General features: G+C 43.2%; 1 pseudogene; it reads right to left on the bottom strand.

Moving 5' to 3' along the window:
• Nucleotides 1-606: 606 nt before the first annotated feature.
• On the bottom strand, nucleotides 607-15,948 carry LOC133367342 (vomeronasal type-2 receptor 26-like; annotated as a pseudogene).
• Between the last annotated feature and the right edge of the window lie 1,012 nt (nucleotides 15,949-16,960).

Raw genomic sequence — 16,960 nt, 5'->3', positions numbered from 1 at the left:
TTCAGTGGCATGCAACAAGATTTCCTAGTATAACATGGAAAGATGGGGGGGAGGGCGAATCTAAAAGCTGGATTTTGCTTAAGGTGAATTTGTAAATTCAGCACACCTTAACCATGATTAACGTTGATGGCTTGATGTGGCCATGCTGAAACAACGGCAAAAGCAGGGGTAATGAGGAACTCTTTAATGCAAAAAAGTCAAATGTGGGAGACCCCAATAATTAGACAGACGAGAAGTTTGTTGGAGAAAGGAAAATGAGAGAATCCAGTAAAAAGTCTTCCTATAAACTGAGGTCCTGATGCTGATATCAAGAGGTTTATTCTGGGTTTACAATATAGCTGAATGCCTAAACCATGGTTAAGGACCAAGGGTGCAGCATGGTGTGAAACCATGGTGAGAACTGGATTTACAAACCATGTGTCACATTAACCAGGGTTACAGATTGCATGTAAATTGAATAAAACATGGCTAGCATGATTCTCACCCATACTACTTGCCTTACTACTTGCAAGGGTGACATGGAGATGGGAGCTATGTCTCAAGCACTTTGCACCAACAGAGTAAAGCTACACTGAGTGGGAAGTAATTCGGGCCCAGCAATAACTTTCATCCAGATGGGGAAACACTTATTTCAGATTTGTTAACTCTTATCAGTAGCTGCTCCCTATTGTTAAGTTTAGGCTTTAACAGAATGATGTAGCACTTAGGGGAAAAGATGCAGCACAGTAACCCAGCACCAGAAGCCAGGATGGAGAAGATCTCCACAGCAACCATGCATTTTCCTTTGCTGCTCAGATAAGTTGGAACAAAGGACAGCCAAACACTGCAAAAGACCAACATGCTGAAGGTGATAAACTTGGCTTCATTGAAACTGTCTGGTGGCTCCCTGGCTAGAAAAGCCACAGTGAAGCTGACAAGGGCCAGAGAACCCATATAGCAGAGAAGAGAGTAAAACATGATGAGTGAGCCTTCATTACATTCCAAAACAATCTCTTCAGTCATTGTGTGCATGTCTGAATCTGGGAAAGGGGGAGAGGTTGCCAGCCATACAATACACAGAGTGGTTTGAATCAGGGAGCAGGAAAGAACAACAGAAATGGCTAACCTTTTTCCTACCCATTTTCTCATGTTGGACCCAGGCTTGGTGGCCATAAAAGCTAGAACCACAATGATGGTTTTTGCCAAAACACAAGAAACTCCCACTGAGAAGATGATGCCAAAGGCAGTTTGTCGAACGAGACATGTCAGTTTCTCAGGCCTGCCAATGAATAGCAGAGCACAAAGGAAGGAGAGAAGGAGGGAGACAAGGAGAATGTAGGTGAGGCTACAGTTGTTAGCTTTGACAATGGGAGTGTCCCGGTGCTTAATGAAGATCCCAAACACCAAAGCTGTGATGGAAGAGAAGGAAAGAGTAAAAGTAGTCAAAGTGATCCCCAAAGGTTCTTCATAAGATAAGAAGCTGATCTCTTTTTGAACGCATGAATCGTGGCCTTTGTTTGGATAATGATCATCTGGACACTGAAAACAGTATTCCATGTCTAAAACCAAAACAAAACATGTTTTTCTATAAGAGAAAGTATTACATATAGTTCATTACAATAATCAATATTTTCAAGAACTGCATGTCGACAGGAAGCTTAAAATCAGTTCTCATCATTCTTGACCAATTATATTTGCACAAACCCAGATGTTGAAATAATAGAAGAGTCGGTATTTTAGAGCCCCGTGAGAAACAATTGACAAATCTGTCCATTTCTGTTTCTTTCAGTTTCCCATATTTTTTCTATTTTGAGTCTTACATTTAGTTCTCCACATTTTTGTATCAGGTTTTATAAAGCAATCTTCAGAGGACGGTTGTCAGCATTTTAGTGCAAATTTCTCTTAATATACAATTCTTCATCATTTCTCTTAATACACATTTTTCAAGCAATTTTACCTAATGTAATGATCTTTATATGTTATTTTCAGTATATACATTTTTATACATATACACATTCATATACACAATTTTGTACACATTATTTGGTTGGAGAACAACAAGGCTAGTGTTGGAGGGTTTTGAATGGTAGCTGCATTTCTCTTTGGATAGACTTTCAAGCAGTGCAAGTTAGTTAAATTTGTATTAAAATGTGATGTGAATGAAATATCTCCCTACATGTGACCAGGAAAACCTGATCTCCATATTGAAAGTGGCATCTCTCACACACAAAAACAGAAACTATGGGCATATCCACACCATACATTTAAAACACATCTGATGGACGTTTAAATCACATGCATTCCCACAAAGAATTATAGGAACTGTAGTTTGTTAAGGTTGCTTGGAAATTTTAGTTCTGTGAGACGGAAACCAAAGTTGTCAGGATTCTTTTGGGGAAGTCATGTGATTTAAATGTGCATTGGAGGTGTTTTAAATGTATGGTGCAGATCTGCTCAAGGAGTTAGCATATTCAGAAAAGCATATTCTTTTCTGAATATACCCCCCCAAAAATTTGTTTTCTGTTTGTAACGTTTGGATCCTTGCATAAGAACACACATACTAAAGTCGGTATATTCAACTGTATTCCCATATCAGCAACCACCACAATTCCTCATACGAAGGAAATGGGTGTTCATTAACTCTAATGTACTAATGAGGGACCAGAGTCAATTAATTCTGAACATGACATTTCTTACCCATCTGGTTTGAAATCTTCCCTTCTGGACATGGAAAGCAATCATAGCAGCAAAATGGCTCCCCTTCCTTTTTTCTCTTGCTATAACCCAATTGGCAAAAGTCATGTGTGAAAATGAAAGTAGTGAATATTTTGACACTCAGAAAATATAATCGTGGAATCGTCCAATGGGCTATTGCTGCTGGCCTGGCAAATTGGCAACATTTCAGAGAGGCATCATGAAAAAGGTTTCAGAAAATCATGTTCAAAGTCAAGATGGTGTTGTGTCTAGGTAGCACAGGGTAAATATTTCCACTTCCTCCAAGATTTGCCTAATTTCTGACAACTGGATGTAATTTCCCCATTTTGGTTGGTTACATTTTAATTCTTATTCTTCATGTTGTGACAGTTTTACAATTCCTATGGATATTACTTGAAAGTAAATTTTTCCTTCAATGGAACCTACTGCTAATTAGCGGCATATAGAATTACAGTACTTATGGACAGTGCAACACCTCCCCACTGCCAGTTCTGGCCATGTCCATTGGCAAGCGCTTTCTCCTACTGTGTGCCAACTACCACATTTGACCAAAATGATCCTTCTCCCCTGCATTACCTTCAGGCTTTGTCTAAGTGAACATTTGGTATGTAAAATGATGTCCAGAATGATACAACACAGCAGTGGAACTAACAGTGAACACCTTCTTGAAAACTGGACAAATCAATGTATGCACCTTGAAATGTGTACTCACCATACCTGGTTAAATGGGGTTGGCCATACAATGGCATCTAAAGAAATGCTCAACATTTTGCCTTGGGGAGCATTGGGATCTATTTTTCCGACTTTGGCTCTCAGAAAGGACTGGTTTGGGAATGTCACCCAGTTGATTATATCAAATCCAGCTACTAATTCCCCATTTTGGTCAAAAGAAACCTCTTCCCCAGCACTGTTATTAAATGAGACACTTCTCAGGTAGTGGTGAAGCTAAACTGAAACAAAAAAAAGTCAAGTAATGTGGAGATATAAGATGGTGCAAGTATAAAACAAAGTGATAATCTTCCACAAGCGACATTTGTGGTCCCTTAAAAATCATTGCATATGTTACTTGGGGTAGAAACACACTCACTGTTCTGCCAGTTTCAGTGCAACTCCACCTCTCTCTTCTGAAAACGGGCACATGATGCTACTCAAACCCCACCCTTTTTTACCGTAAAACCCGGTGGGAGCAGCTTGAGTGCATTTTTTAAAATTTAGCTTCAAAGAGATTTTGCAACGGATTGGCAGATCAACCCGCTCCCGCTCCCAAAGCTAATGGGAAAGCTTTGATCTAGCCAGTAGTGCTTTTACAGCCTTGTATGTCTTTTTAAGCAGTCCAGTATCCTTATCATCATTTATGTCATCGTCCTCATGGGGAAAGCAAGGAGGGAGGCACCCAATAGTACCACAAGCAAGGAGAGGAGGAACTCTCAAAGTGCCTTGCCAGTGAAAAGCAGAAGTTGGAAACAAAAGTGTTTTTATTGCTGTGTTTCGGGTGGAAAGAACCCTTGATCAAGGACAATCTGTATAAACATACATATACACAACATTAAAATCAATTGTCCATTGTACCATGAATAATATATGTATACATTAATCTATTAAAAATGATCAATTCCATGATATATTAAACACTGGCTGCAAAAGCTCTAATAAAGAAGGAAAAAGGGGACAACTGACATGGAAAATAATACAAAATAAAACTTAACTTAAATACTTGAAAGAAAGAAAGAAAGGAAGGAAGGAAGGAAGGAAGGAAGGAAGGAAGGAAGGAAGGAAGGAAGGAAGGAAGGAAGGAAGGAAGGAAGGAAGGAAGGAAGGAAGGAAGAAAGAAAGAAAGAAAGAAAGAAAGAAAGAAAGAAAGAAAGAAAGGAAGGAAGGAAGGAAGGAAGGAAGAAAGAAAGAAAGAAAGAAAGAAAGAAAGAAAGAAAGAAAGAAAGAAAGAAAGAAAGAAAGAAAGAAAGAAAGAAAGAAAGAAAGAAAGAAAGAAAGAAAGAAAGAAAGAAAGAAAGGAAGGAAGGAAGGAAGGAAGGAAGGAAGGAAGGAAGGAAGGAAGGAAGGAAAGTGGAAGTAATTAAAAAGCTTTTATGCACTTGAAGCTAGATATAGCATGAGTGTTTATACCTGGCCCTTCATCCTGAAGATTCCTGGGGCTCTTCCAAATCACCTGTTTATTGTACATGTGTCCTGATAAGCTTGCACAACGCTTAACACAGAAGTCAGACTGTATCCAGTGTTTTCAGTTAATTTCCCTGTCACTTTCCCAACTGCAAGAACACCATTTTTTGTTTTGTTTTCTTAAGTGGATTTGTTGCAGTAGGGCATTTAATCCACATTAGTTACGCAAACCTACATTTCCTGGTATGCACTTCAATCCCTCTCGCAAAATACTGGCAGTATAGAGGCACCCCAGGCCAGTAAATTACTTATACATACAATGCCAGAAGACTACTGATATTGAAATGTATCCATAAAGGATAATGAAAAGAATTAAATCTATGTTGATCTTTTGTGTGTGTGTGTGTGTGTGTGAGCAAGAGTACCAGTGAATTGGCTGAAAGGGGAAAATATGACAATCCTAGCAGCCGGATGGCAAAATACTGACTTTGATACGAAAGGAGGGTTCTCAGTTGCTGTACAGTTGAGGGACATTTGTTCCACATGCAGATATGAAGAGCTTAGGGCTTTGGTCAATATGCCCCCAGGGGCCCTAGCATCATCCTGACCAGCCCCTTGCATTGTTACCAGGGGTGGGTGGCAGTGCCACGGACAGTGTAAAGGTGGGAAGTGGTGGACAGCGCAGTACTAAGAACCAGATTTGGACAAGCAAATGGAGCAGTCTCCACATTCGCTGGGCTCGTGCTTTCACTGGGCCAGGATGAGCTCTCCTGCCTTTGTGTCCTCAAGGCATTACCTGCCACAGCTGTTGATACAGATGCTTCCATTTCCTTCTGTCCACCATTCCTCTGCTTTTGAATCTGAATGAATGCATGGCATGCAAAGCATGTGCCACAGCATAGACTGCATTGTAGACACTGTAGCTGTGGCCAGTCATGCTCATTTCAAAAACAGATGCAGGAAGAGTCTCCAGCTTCTCATCCCCAGTGCAGATCTCCACATCAAACTCATTTCCCTCTGAGTTGGAGAACTGACAGTTAAATGATGTTTCCCAGAAAACCCGAATAAAGCCATCTTCTTTCTCCAAGTTGGGATTTCTCATCTGAACAAATTTCTGGAATCCTAAAATCTCCTTTGAGCGGATTGCAATGGATATAGCACCATGGATTATGCCCCAATCTCTTTGAAAGGAAAGTGATGTGAATTCCATCTGGGCCATCATAATCCAGACTTTCCCTTTTGTCTTCATTGGTGCATCCTCAACATCTGAAACCTGAGGAAACATTCCCAAAAATATCATAGTTTCAACTTCACCATGTACGACCACAACATTCACAGTGCTATTCATAATAGCCTTGTAGGTATTGATCCCTACAGCCAGTATCTCAAGACTGTCTGTGCTAAACCGTCCCACTTTATTCAAAAATTCTATAAATTCAAAGCAAATACCACTCTTGGAAAACCTGGGAACCACAGTCTGCACAAAACTCTCTCCACTGTCAGGATGTAAACAAACCACTCCAATCCAGGTCCACCTGAAAAGCAGCAGCAAATGGAGAATCCCCATATACTGTTGTTCCCCATTTGGGAACATTTGCTGGAAGAAAGCTCCTTGGGTTTGATCAGGCATCACTGGAGCAGAGCCATATCTGAGCTGTAAGGAGAATAAAGAAAATAAATAGGAGTTATTTCAAAATTCTGTTGCTTAATAGTCTTCTCCTTCTTTGATGACATCCATAGACAAGAAAGTGGATTTGAGAGGCTGTTCTTAGAATGAATGAACCAAAAGGAATCTCTTTCTCAGTCAGGATTTGTCCTTTAAGAAGCCTGTAAGAGGTGCCTCTAGTGTGATGCTTTCTATCTCTATAGCACAAAATGTCATACCAAAATCCAGAGAAACAGAGCTGGCATACTCAGGCACTCGTCTTACCTGTGGAATCTTGTAAGCAGAATGGCGTTCCTGTTCAGGGGTGTGTTTGCCATCACCCAACATTAAGAGGAGACTCGGGAACCTTCTCGAAATCAGGAGTTTGTGTGGGCTTGCTCTGCCAATCAGGTTTGGCTTCGAGCAGCAGTTATAAGGCTGCTCCTTCCCACAAGCGTTTGCCTTTTTTGCCTTGCGGCGCTTACTGTTGGTTCCCACTTCCAGTGGCTCCTTCAGCGTCCGTGTGGTGATCGTTTATACTGCTTATTGCCTCATTTATTGTTCTTCGTTGTTTGTTTTCCTTTTTGTGGTCTTCCCATTCCATTGCTTGTTTGCTAGTCCGATTCCCACCGATCAGCTGGGCTGCGGGTGTCCGCCCACGTGCTAGGCGGTTACCCGCCGGCTGGCCGGCTGTGTGCTTTACTATTAAGTTTACTGGGGCTTGATAACGTTTGTTGGGATCCTTCTGTGCAGCCTGGCTTCCTAGGAGGGGGCTGGGGGTGGCGAAGTTCCCTGTGCTTGCTTTTATCCCTCGGGTTTGTTATTGTTAGTTTCGTTTCCGTTCAATCTGCTCCCCCCCTTTTTTATTGGCCTAGTCTTAGTATTGCTAGTGTGGTTTGTAGTCTGTGTGTCTTCCTTGTTTATTTCCCAAATTAATTTTTTTTTGGTTTCTTTTTTGTAGATAGGTTTATATTAATTGATTAAGGGGTTTATTAATTTAATATTCGCATTTATATAGGTTTGCTAATTTGATTTCCCTTTATTCCTATTGCCCCTTCTCCCCCACTTTTTATCCCCTCCCCCTTCCTTCAAAAAAAATTAATAATAATAATAATAATAATAAAAATTATATATTATATATATATATATATATATATATATATATTAATTTCAATTTGATATAGATTGTTCATTTTAATTCTTGTGTGGTGGTTTTTGTGGTTTCCTATTCGATATTTTGTTAATTTCTGCTTTTATATTGTTGTTTGGAATTCTATTTATCTGTTTTGTATATCCTAGTTGTTGTGATTCATTATTGTTCTACTTTCACAATTGTGGTTTCTTCTGTTATTCTGTTTCTGGCTAAGCAGAGTTGCTATGCCACCCAGGAAGGTTCAACAGAAAAGGTGTTCGGGTGGTGAAGCAGGCTTCAAAGCGCCTTCTGCCTCAGCAGCACCAGTCTTCCGATGAGAATGAAGACATGGGAACCGTTCGTGCTTTGGTGGCTAGGGTGGAAGCTCTAGAGAGGGAACGCAGGCAGCCAGTGGATGTGGAGGCGGGGCCAAGTTCCACCCCTTCAGGTAAGAAATCTTCTTGCTTGGCAGCCAAGAGGCCTAAATCGTGTATTCTTGCTGATTTGGTTTCTAGGATCGGTGTTCTTGAAGCCGCAACACCTGTCATGGAAACCACTGTTCTGCTGCCTCCAGCTGGATCGCCTGCTGGTCCATCTTCTGCGTCTTCTACTATGCTTCCGGTTCCAGCGGCTGGGATATTTCATGGGCAACGTTCAATCCCTCCGACTGGCATCCCGCCTATTTCTGCTGAGACTTCCGGGTATGTGGTGCCACCAGTGGTTGCCTCTCCTGCTGTTTATACAGGAGAGCAGATTGCACCCAACATGTTCACAACACGCTGCCACATGCTCACAGTGTTCCCACTCAAGCCCCTTACACGCCCGGGGCACAGCTCAAAGGTGGTATTACGCAACCTTTTGTTTTTATGGGGGGTGTGCTAGTTCCGCAGCAGCCTCAGCTTACATGGCCTGCTGCGGCTGTGACTCCATGGCAGCCTTCTGAGGCTTCCTCGAGCCAATCCCCTGCTTTGTTGTCCCTTCCTCAGGGAGTATACCCGAAAGGCGATACCTCCCTTCCTTTGGGTGATCATTTATTACTGACAACTAAGGAAAAAATTTGGCGTGGAGAGTATATCGATTTGTTCACTCTTCTCTTTCGTGAAAATGAGGTGAAACCTAAGGAAGGTCAAGATGTTAAGGAGCGCGAGGCAGCCACGAAAAAGAGGGCTGACCACATATGGCCTAATTGGCTGAACGCCTATACAATTTATATGGGCGTTATGTCTCAAGCTTATCCGTCTAGGGCCTTATCTATGATAAAATACCAGGACATTATTCATCGTGCCTTTCGAGAATTCTCTGGGACTGCTTGGTTGTGGTATGATGAGAATTTCAGACAAAGGGCCGCATTGGACCCCACCCTTCGTTGGGACATAGAGCATGCTGGCCTGTGGCTGCGCTCTATGACCCCCGCCAGGCCCACTCTGGGCGATAGAGCTGATAGTGGGCACCTTTTGGCACACGCACAGACTTCCGCCCCTGGCCCCGGCCACGGCGGGCACTGGGTTCAACCCCAGCAAGTCTGTTGGGCATTTAACAGTGCTGGCAGGTGTCTCCGGCGTCCCTGTAGGTTCTGACATGTCTGTGGGCTGTGTGGTGGCACCCACCCTAGTTTCTCCTGCCAGCGTGCCCGTCAGGCTCGACAGGGTACAGGGGAGCAACAATATCCGAAACGAGGTTCTGGCAATAGTGGCGGTACATTGCAAGGCCAGTAGCCCTATTAAGTTGATTCCGCTTGCTGGGTTGTTGCTTGGTTACCCCGATAGTCGAGCTGCTAATTTCCTGTTACAGGGTTTTTCAGAAGGTTTTCGCATCCCTTTCGAGGGTCCCCAGGGTTGCTTCTTCCCACGCCAATCAGCCCTCCATTAGCTCTCTTGTACCGGTGGTTTTGGCCAAACTCAATAAGGAGATCGCTGCCGACTGCATTTCAGGCCCCTTTGCCTTTCCTCCATTGGACAATTTGAGAATTTCTCCTTTGGGCATTGTCCCTAAGAAGCAGCCTGGGGAATATCGCCTCATCCATAATTTGTCATTCCCGAAAGGTGCATCTGTTAATGATGGCATTTCTCCAATGTATGCATCAGTCAGATATACCTCTTTCAATGAGGCTGTTAGGGTAGTCCGCAGGGCTGGTAAGGTGCTTTAATGGTGAAGTGCGATATAAAATCTGCTTTCTGCCTCCTACCAGTACACCCTGCTGATGTAGATTTGTTAGGTTTCAAATTTCAAGGCCAATTTTATGTCGACAGGGCAATGCCTATGGGCTGTTCTGTGTCTTGTGCTGCTTTTGAAGCTTTTAGCACTTTCCTTGAGTGGGCATTGTGAAGGAGGGCCTCTTCTTCCTTCTCCGACCACTATCTGGATGATTTTTTGTTTGTTGGGCCAGCGGGTTCTTCACATTGCCACTATTTGATGCAATCCTTTGAAGCTTTAACCACTGAATTGGGCATCCCTTTAGCCCCAGAGAAGTTGGAGGGCCCGTCCACTTCCCTTACTTTTCTAGGTATTCATTTGGATACTGTTGCTCAGTCTTCCAGTTTGCCTACGGATAAGTTGCTTGCCCTGCGGCAACGACTTTGTGCAGCACTTGTATTGAAGAAGGTCACATTGGCACAATTACAGGAGCTTGTAGGCCATTTAGTTTTCGCTTCTAAGGTCATTTCACCTGGCCGTGCGTTCCTCAGGCGTCTCTGTGACGTGATGAAGGGAGTTCGCTCTCGTTTCCATTTCATTAGGATATCGCCTGGGATGAGAGCAGATTTGCGCATGTGGCTCGCTTTTTTGGAGGATTTTAATGGGCTCTCCTTTTGGCGGGAGGAATTACTGTTAGAAGCTGAATTACAGGTACATTCTGATGCTGCTGGGGGCCTAGGTTTTGGCATAATTTTCAGATCCCAATGGTGCGCCGAGAGGTGGCTGGCCCAGTGGCGGGCTTCGGGTATTACGGCTGCTATGACATTCTTGGAATTTTTTCCAATTGTAGTAGCAGTTCACGTATGGCCGTTGGCTTTTCAAAATCGCACCGGACGTTTTTTGTGTGACAATTTGTCCACGGTGTGTGTCGTCAATGCTCAAACTTCTAAATCTCCCTGCTTTATGCGCCTGGTGCGCGCATTCGTCTTGCAATGCTTGCATTTTAATGTCCTATTCATTGCTCAACATGTTCCAGGTTTACAGAATTGTGTTGCTGATGCTCTTTCCCGCTTACAGATCGCGCGCTTTCGGGTGTTTGCACCTGGAGCAGCCCAGCACCTGGTTCCGGTCCCACCTTTCCTGTGGAGCCTTGGCAATTAGAAGTCGGGGCTGCTATTGCTTCTTCCCTTGGTCCCAGTACTCAAAAAGCGTATCAGCGTTCTGTTGTGAAGTTCCAAGCCTTCCGTACCAGTACTGTCCTGCCTTTGGTGTGGCCTGTTCCTGCATCCCATTTATTGCAGTTCATGCTGTATTTAAAAGGGCAAAATAATTTTGTTTCTACTATTGCTGGACACCTCTCTGCGCTGGCCTTTATTTCTAAGGCACAGGGACTGCCGGATCATTCTGTAGATTTTAGGGTCAGAAAGGTCCTTGAGGGCTGGTCGCGTTCCGCTCCCAGGCCCGCTGACCGGAGGAGGCCAGTCACGCCCGATGTCCTCCTTCAGATCCTGGCATTGTTTCGCTCTTTATGCTCATCCCAGTATGAGTCGCACCTGTTTGCTGCAGTAACTCTGACGATGTTCTATGGTGCTTTTCGCCCTAGTGAAGTATTGGTTCCCTCCAAGCTTGATGTGTCCTATTGGGCCTTATGCTCTGGCGATTGCACATTAGGTGCCGATTTTGTTAGGCTTACCTTAAGAGTCTCTAAGACTGATCAGAGAGGCCATGGTGCTATTGTTTCATTACGTGGTTGCCAGGTCCCTGAATTATGCCCTGTGTCGGCGATGCGTCAATTCCTGTCTTGTAGGCCGTTAGGCCAGCGTTATCTCTTCATACATGCGGATGGCTCTGCCCTGACTCAATTTCAATTTTGGGCCGTTGTTCAGCGGGCCTTGTTGGCCAGTGGGCGAGATGCAAGAGTTTATGGGCTGCATTCTTTTCGCATTGGGGCGGCCACGGCCGCAGCCCTTGTGAGCATGAGTGTCAGTGATATACAGGCAATTGGCAGGTGGCGTTCTCCTGCTTTCAAGTCGTATGTTAGGTATTGATTCTAATAAATTGTTCATTTTGTTTTCTTTAGGTGTGTTAAGCGTCCCTGTTCCTGCTAGGATCGTCCTTTGTGGCCATTCTATCCTGTTTGGCGCACCGGAGAGCCTCTTCGACGGTTTCTGGCATGCAGCTGCAGCTTTCCGCCTGGGCGACAGTCAGTTGGGAGGCACGGAGGGGCATGTTATGGGACGCGTTTATGCCTTTGGTGTGCCGAATCATGTCTTCGGCTAGCCGACCTCATGTCTTGTTGATCCATTTATGGGAAAATGACTTGGTGCAGCGGCCTGGTATGGATTTGCTGATCAAGGTCACCCGCGATCTCACGTGGCTTATTCATTCTTACCCTGACCTCATATTAGTGTGGTCTGACATGCTTGTGAGACTGGTTTGGAGGGGTGCTATTCACCCCAACAGGATTGATAGGTCCCGGAAATGGGTGAACAGAAAAAATAGGGATTTGATTTTATCCCTGGGCGGTGCTTTTATTCCCCATGACAGGATTAAGTTCCATTTTCCGCACTTGTTTCAAGATGATGGAGTTCATCTTTCAGAACAGGGGTGTGATTTGTTTCTGGAGGATCTTAGGCGGGGTCTTGAGGGTTTGTTTTCCTCTGTGGTATGAGGGGACCAAGCTTCAGCTGATCCCCTCTTGTGGCATGGAATTTGGGCAGGTGAGGTATAGTGGGGTTAAACTGAGGCGGTTAAGGCATTCTGGTAAAGGGCACTCCTTAGGGAACCATCAGGGCTTGATGTCTGGTGGGAATCTGGGGAGTGTCCTCGTGGGGACCAGCTTGCACATCATGGTGAACGCCTGTACGGCGGGGCCGTGGTGTGGGGTTGGAACCACACACCTGCCTCCAATAGCAAGGAGGGAGAATTTCTCCCACATCCTTGACTATGGAGTTACAGTCTGAGGAGAATTATTTACCTTTGTAAGGGGAGGGAGTATTCCCTCATAGAGTAGCTTAGCCTCACCTGCCAGAAGTAATTTAGATTTGAACAATCGGCTGAACGTAATTGGATTTAGTCTGTTATATTTAATAAATATAACATTATACCATATTTGTGTCACGAGTCTTCTTGGGTGTGGTGGCAAAGAATAACTGTCATAAAGAAACACACATCTAAATTAGGTCCTCCAATGACAGCTACTGTATTGTCCCACACATCACACTTGTAGTTGGGGATGAATTTGCCCCGTGTGGAGAGAAGTTCCATTGAGGCAAGGTAGGTCCAGCTTGCAACAAAATGGCTGTTATAGATGTGGAATCCCAGAGAGAGATTGGCTAAGATCTGAAAGTTTTCGTTGATTTCATTTATAGCAAATGCGAAGGCCAGGATATGCTGGTAGGTCTGAGTCATCAATCTGCAATGAGATTTACTTGCTGCATTATATTGCCTTTGCTGTCAACATATGTGCTACATCTACATTGAATATATATTTAGCCTTTTTTGAACAATATTGGATAAGTGGTAGCCTACATGATGCCCTTCAGGTGTTGTTAGATCATAACTCCCATTATCCTGACTACTGACTGTGCTAGCTAAGGCTGAGAGAAGCTGGAGTTTAATGGTATCTGTAAGACATCACATAGGGTATGCTTGAAATAGATGCTCCAGTTCAGTGTAGTGTGATGGAACAGTGTCATATGAATAACACAGATTACTTAGAATATAGATTATGTGCAAACCACATGTAAACACACAGATGCTACAATCCAAGTTCAAAAGCTTAGCTTGATTTTGGCTTTGATTTATGGATTTATAACATCTCTTGTACTGTTGTGTAAGAAATAATGTTAGATGGACCTGCTTTCCCTGGTCAGGATGTCAAGATTGAAGACTTAATTCCACATTGGTTAGAAATGAATGTTGAAATTTGGTACATAGGCAATCCAAGACATACCGATTTCCAGAGAAGTCTTAGAGACAGAAGTGTAGTACTTTGCAGAAAGAAATTTGGGGTGTGGGAATTGTGTGGCACCTCACAGACTGAAATCAACACATGTAAATCATGTCTATGTTTCAAGAGGAATGTTCATCAGTGTTTGCAGGATACCAACTGAATTCAGTACAACTATTATTACTATGACTAGGTTGTATAGCGTAATTTGGTATTGACTTTGATTTAAGGATTTATGGGTTTATAACCTCTCTTGTACTGTTGTGTTAACAAAAGGGGGAAGAGATAGGAGCAGAAAGATATTGGGAAAGAGAGAGAGAAAAAAACAGTGTATGGGGTAGGATAAAGGGATTTGTGTGTGAAGAATAGAGAGAAAGTGTGAAGGATGGTTCTGGGGCTGACCCACTTTTTCCATTAGTCCTTCCATTTGCTGGCATGCAGCCCCCAACACATTTTCATCAAAAGAATGTTGTTCTCATGGGGAGAAGGTTTTCCCCACCCCTCCAGCTATACACACTTACCTGAGAGTTAATCACAATTAACTCAGTGAGGTTTACTTTGGAGAAAATATGTTCAGGATTGCACTTCTAATCTCCACTGTTGAAGATGATGAAAATGCTACAAGTAATGATCAAAAGCATTTACCAAAGACCACAATTCAGGCGCTTATGGGAAAGGCAAAGATAAAAGAGGAGACTGGAGAACATGCAAAGAGATCTGTCCTAATTTATTCCAATATGGAATATTCAACAGAATCAAGATGTCAGTATCCTGCACTGCTATTATGCTGTACCAACCAGTCAGCTGAGAGACAGCCCCAAAACTGCAACTATAGCCCTGACTAATTTCTTGAGGGAATATCAAACACTGGGAGAAAACCATTATGTTAAGTTTGCAGTACCATCCTATGCTTATTTGCATTGGATTAATTTTCACTCAAGGCAATGGGACTGATTTCTGGCCCTATATCTTTAAGATTTCACTCTAACAAAAACATACTTAATCCAAGACTGGATGTCATTCAGGGTGATCTAAACTAAAGCGATGCCTGTAACAGATATTGGAATATTTCTCATGTATAGCTTGATAAAAGCTGAGAATAAAGGTTTCAATGAATCAGTCTAAAAATCTAGCCACAGTTATGAAGTTTGTCTGCAAATGAATGACAATGGGTACAGTATTCCTATAAATCATGCTCCCAAGAGTTATTATATGAACCACTCCAAAACAAAACACAGATAATACAGGTGTTATTGTTCCTAAACTACACAAGGCAGCCACTCTACAGCAGGGGTAGGGAACATTTCCCAGCCCAAGGATGGCATTCCCATCTAGCAACCTCCTACGGACAACATGTCCGTGGCAGGTGGGACCAGAGGTGAAAGAGGGCAAAGCAATGGATGTAAACACTACTTTTGTTGAGTAGACTAGTTTCAACATAGACTCTCATGCCCCTCTGTATCCATTAAGGCAAGCAAGAGGCATTATCAGAGTTCAGAGACACATTGCAGCCAGCAGGACTGGTGAGAAGTGTGGCCCATGGAAAGTCCCTAAAGGCAGATAGAGAGGCCTGAGGGCCATGCTTGGCTCCCGATCCTGAGCTTCCTTACTCCTCTTTGACAAAAGGAAGGAAGGAGAATGAAAGAAATATAAATCCAGTCATTTTGCCACTCTAAAATTAGGCCAAATAGATGACCCTGCCTGAGAATATTATCTGGAAATATATACAGCCAGGATTTGAGCCTTCTGATACCTTAAACTTTAAAGACTAACACATTGATTATGACATAATCCTTGGTGGTAGAGAGTTCTTTTAACAAGCTTCAAACTCGGACCCATGAAAATTTCCACCAATCTGTTAGCTGCTAGATGCCCCCACCCTGAAACAGACCGGAACAGCTACTCCCCCTAAAAAGAATAAAGATTATAATGATGTTGCTTTGAGACCCCATTGTGATGAGAAGCATTTTATAAATTTTATAAATAAATAGCAAAGTAACCAATCCCTTACAGAACATCATCGAGGAGTTCGTGAGAAAGATGTCTTTCAAAGGATGTTGGGATGAAAAATGTGTAGATCTGAGAAATAATACCACCAATGACGAGGTCTCCTGGGTGATAATGCTTGTGCTTAACTGGAAGAGGGTCACTGATTTTACATTGAGCAGCACAAACAACATGTATTGCCTCAGACAGTAGCAGTAATACCAACAGCATGAATAGTACCACCTTGAAGGAACCTCTTCCTTCTAGACACCAATTCTCCTGTCCCGCCATTGTCATTCAAATGTTCCTGAGTAGCACAGCTTGACTTGAATGACAACTCAATCAGAGCATTCAAAGCCAGGAATACACAGTACAAAGTGCCAGCAATCAGACTGATGGACTCCTCCCTTTTAGCCCCTGCTCAATATGGTACAAGGGATATTAATAACATCCTTAATCTTGGATCATTATTGCTCATGGGTCTGGGAACTCCCTTAGGATTTGGATGATTGATTTGATAATTACAAGGGAAGTAACCACCTGTTTAGAATTATACGTTCTTTGCAACATTGCAAAAGAAAACATCACATTTCATCTGAATGAAACTTAGGAGGACTGAAGTTGAGGGCATAGCTATCTATGCCTTGTTCCTTGCTTCCACTCCACCCATGGACAGGTTCCTGGGTGCTGTTGTTTAACGCCAGATTGGTACACAATAAGGCCACACTCATCCATGATTTGATCATGAATGAGGGTGCCAGTTTGATGTGTATTACTGAGATCTGGGTGAGCTGATCTTACTCAGCTTTGCACACCTGGATATTTGGTGCTACACCAGCACAGGCTGCAGGGACAGGAGGAGGAGTTACTGTAGTCCAGTGGTTCCCAACCTGGGGGCTGTGACCCCCAGGGGGGCCATGAAGTAATCAGAGGGGGCCACGAATAGTAAAGAAATGAATTTTTTTTTTAGTCTTCACTCCCTGGACACTTTGTACTTCCCACTGCGGCTGCAGATGACACCTCCCCCTTGCCCCAAACAAGAGGAAAGGATTCTTGCTGAAGTGAGAGTGTCTTTCAGGCACACCAAGGGCAGGCATCTGCCTATAGAACACATGGCAGATGCCAAAGGAGCAGAGCTTGGAAGTAACTCGTTATTTTTAACGAGTTACTTTTAATTCGTTACAATTTTAAATAATGAGTGCGTAATTCCATTACATTTGGCAAGTAACAGAACGAATAGTAATTTCCCTACTTTTCACCTTCAACTTTAACGTTTCCACGTTAGGTTGGACGTTACTTGGGG

The sequence above is a fragment of the Rhineura floridana genome, chromosome 11 (assembly GCF_030035675.1).
Source record: "Rhineura floridana isolate rRhiFlo1 chromosome 11, rRhiFlo1.hap2, whole genome shotgun sequence".
NCBI lineage: Eukaryota > Metazoa > Chordata > Lepidosauria > Squamata > Rhineuridae > Rhineura > Rhineura floridana.
The sequence above is the reverse complement of the archived record's forward strand: the minus strand, read 5'-3'. Positions and strand labels throughout refer to the sequence as shown.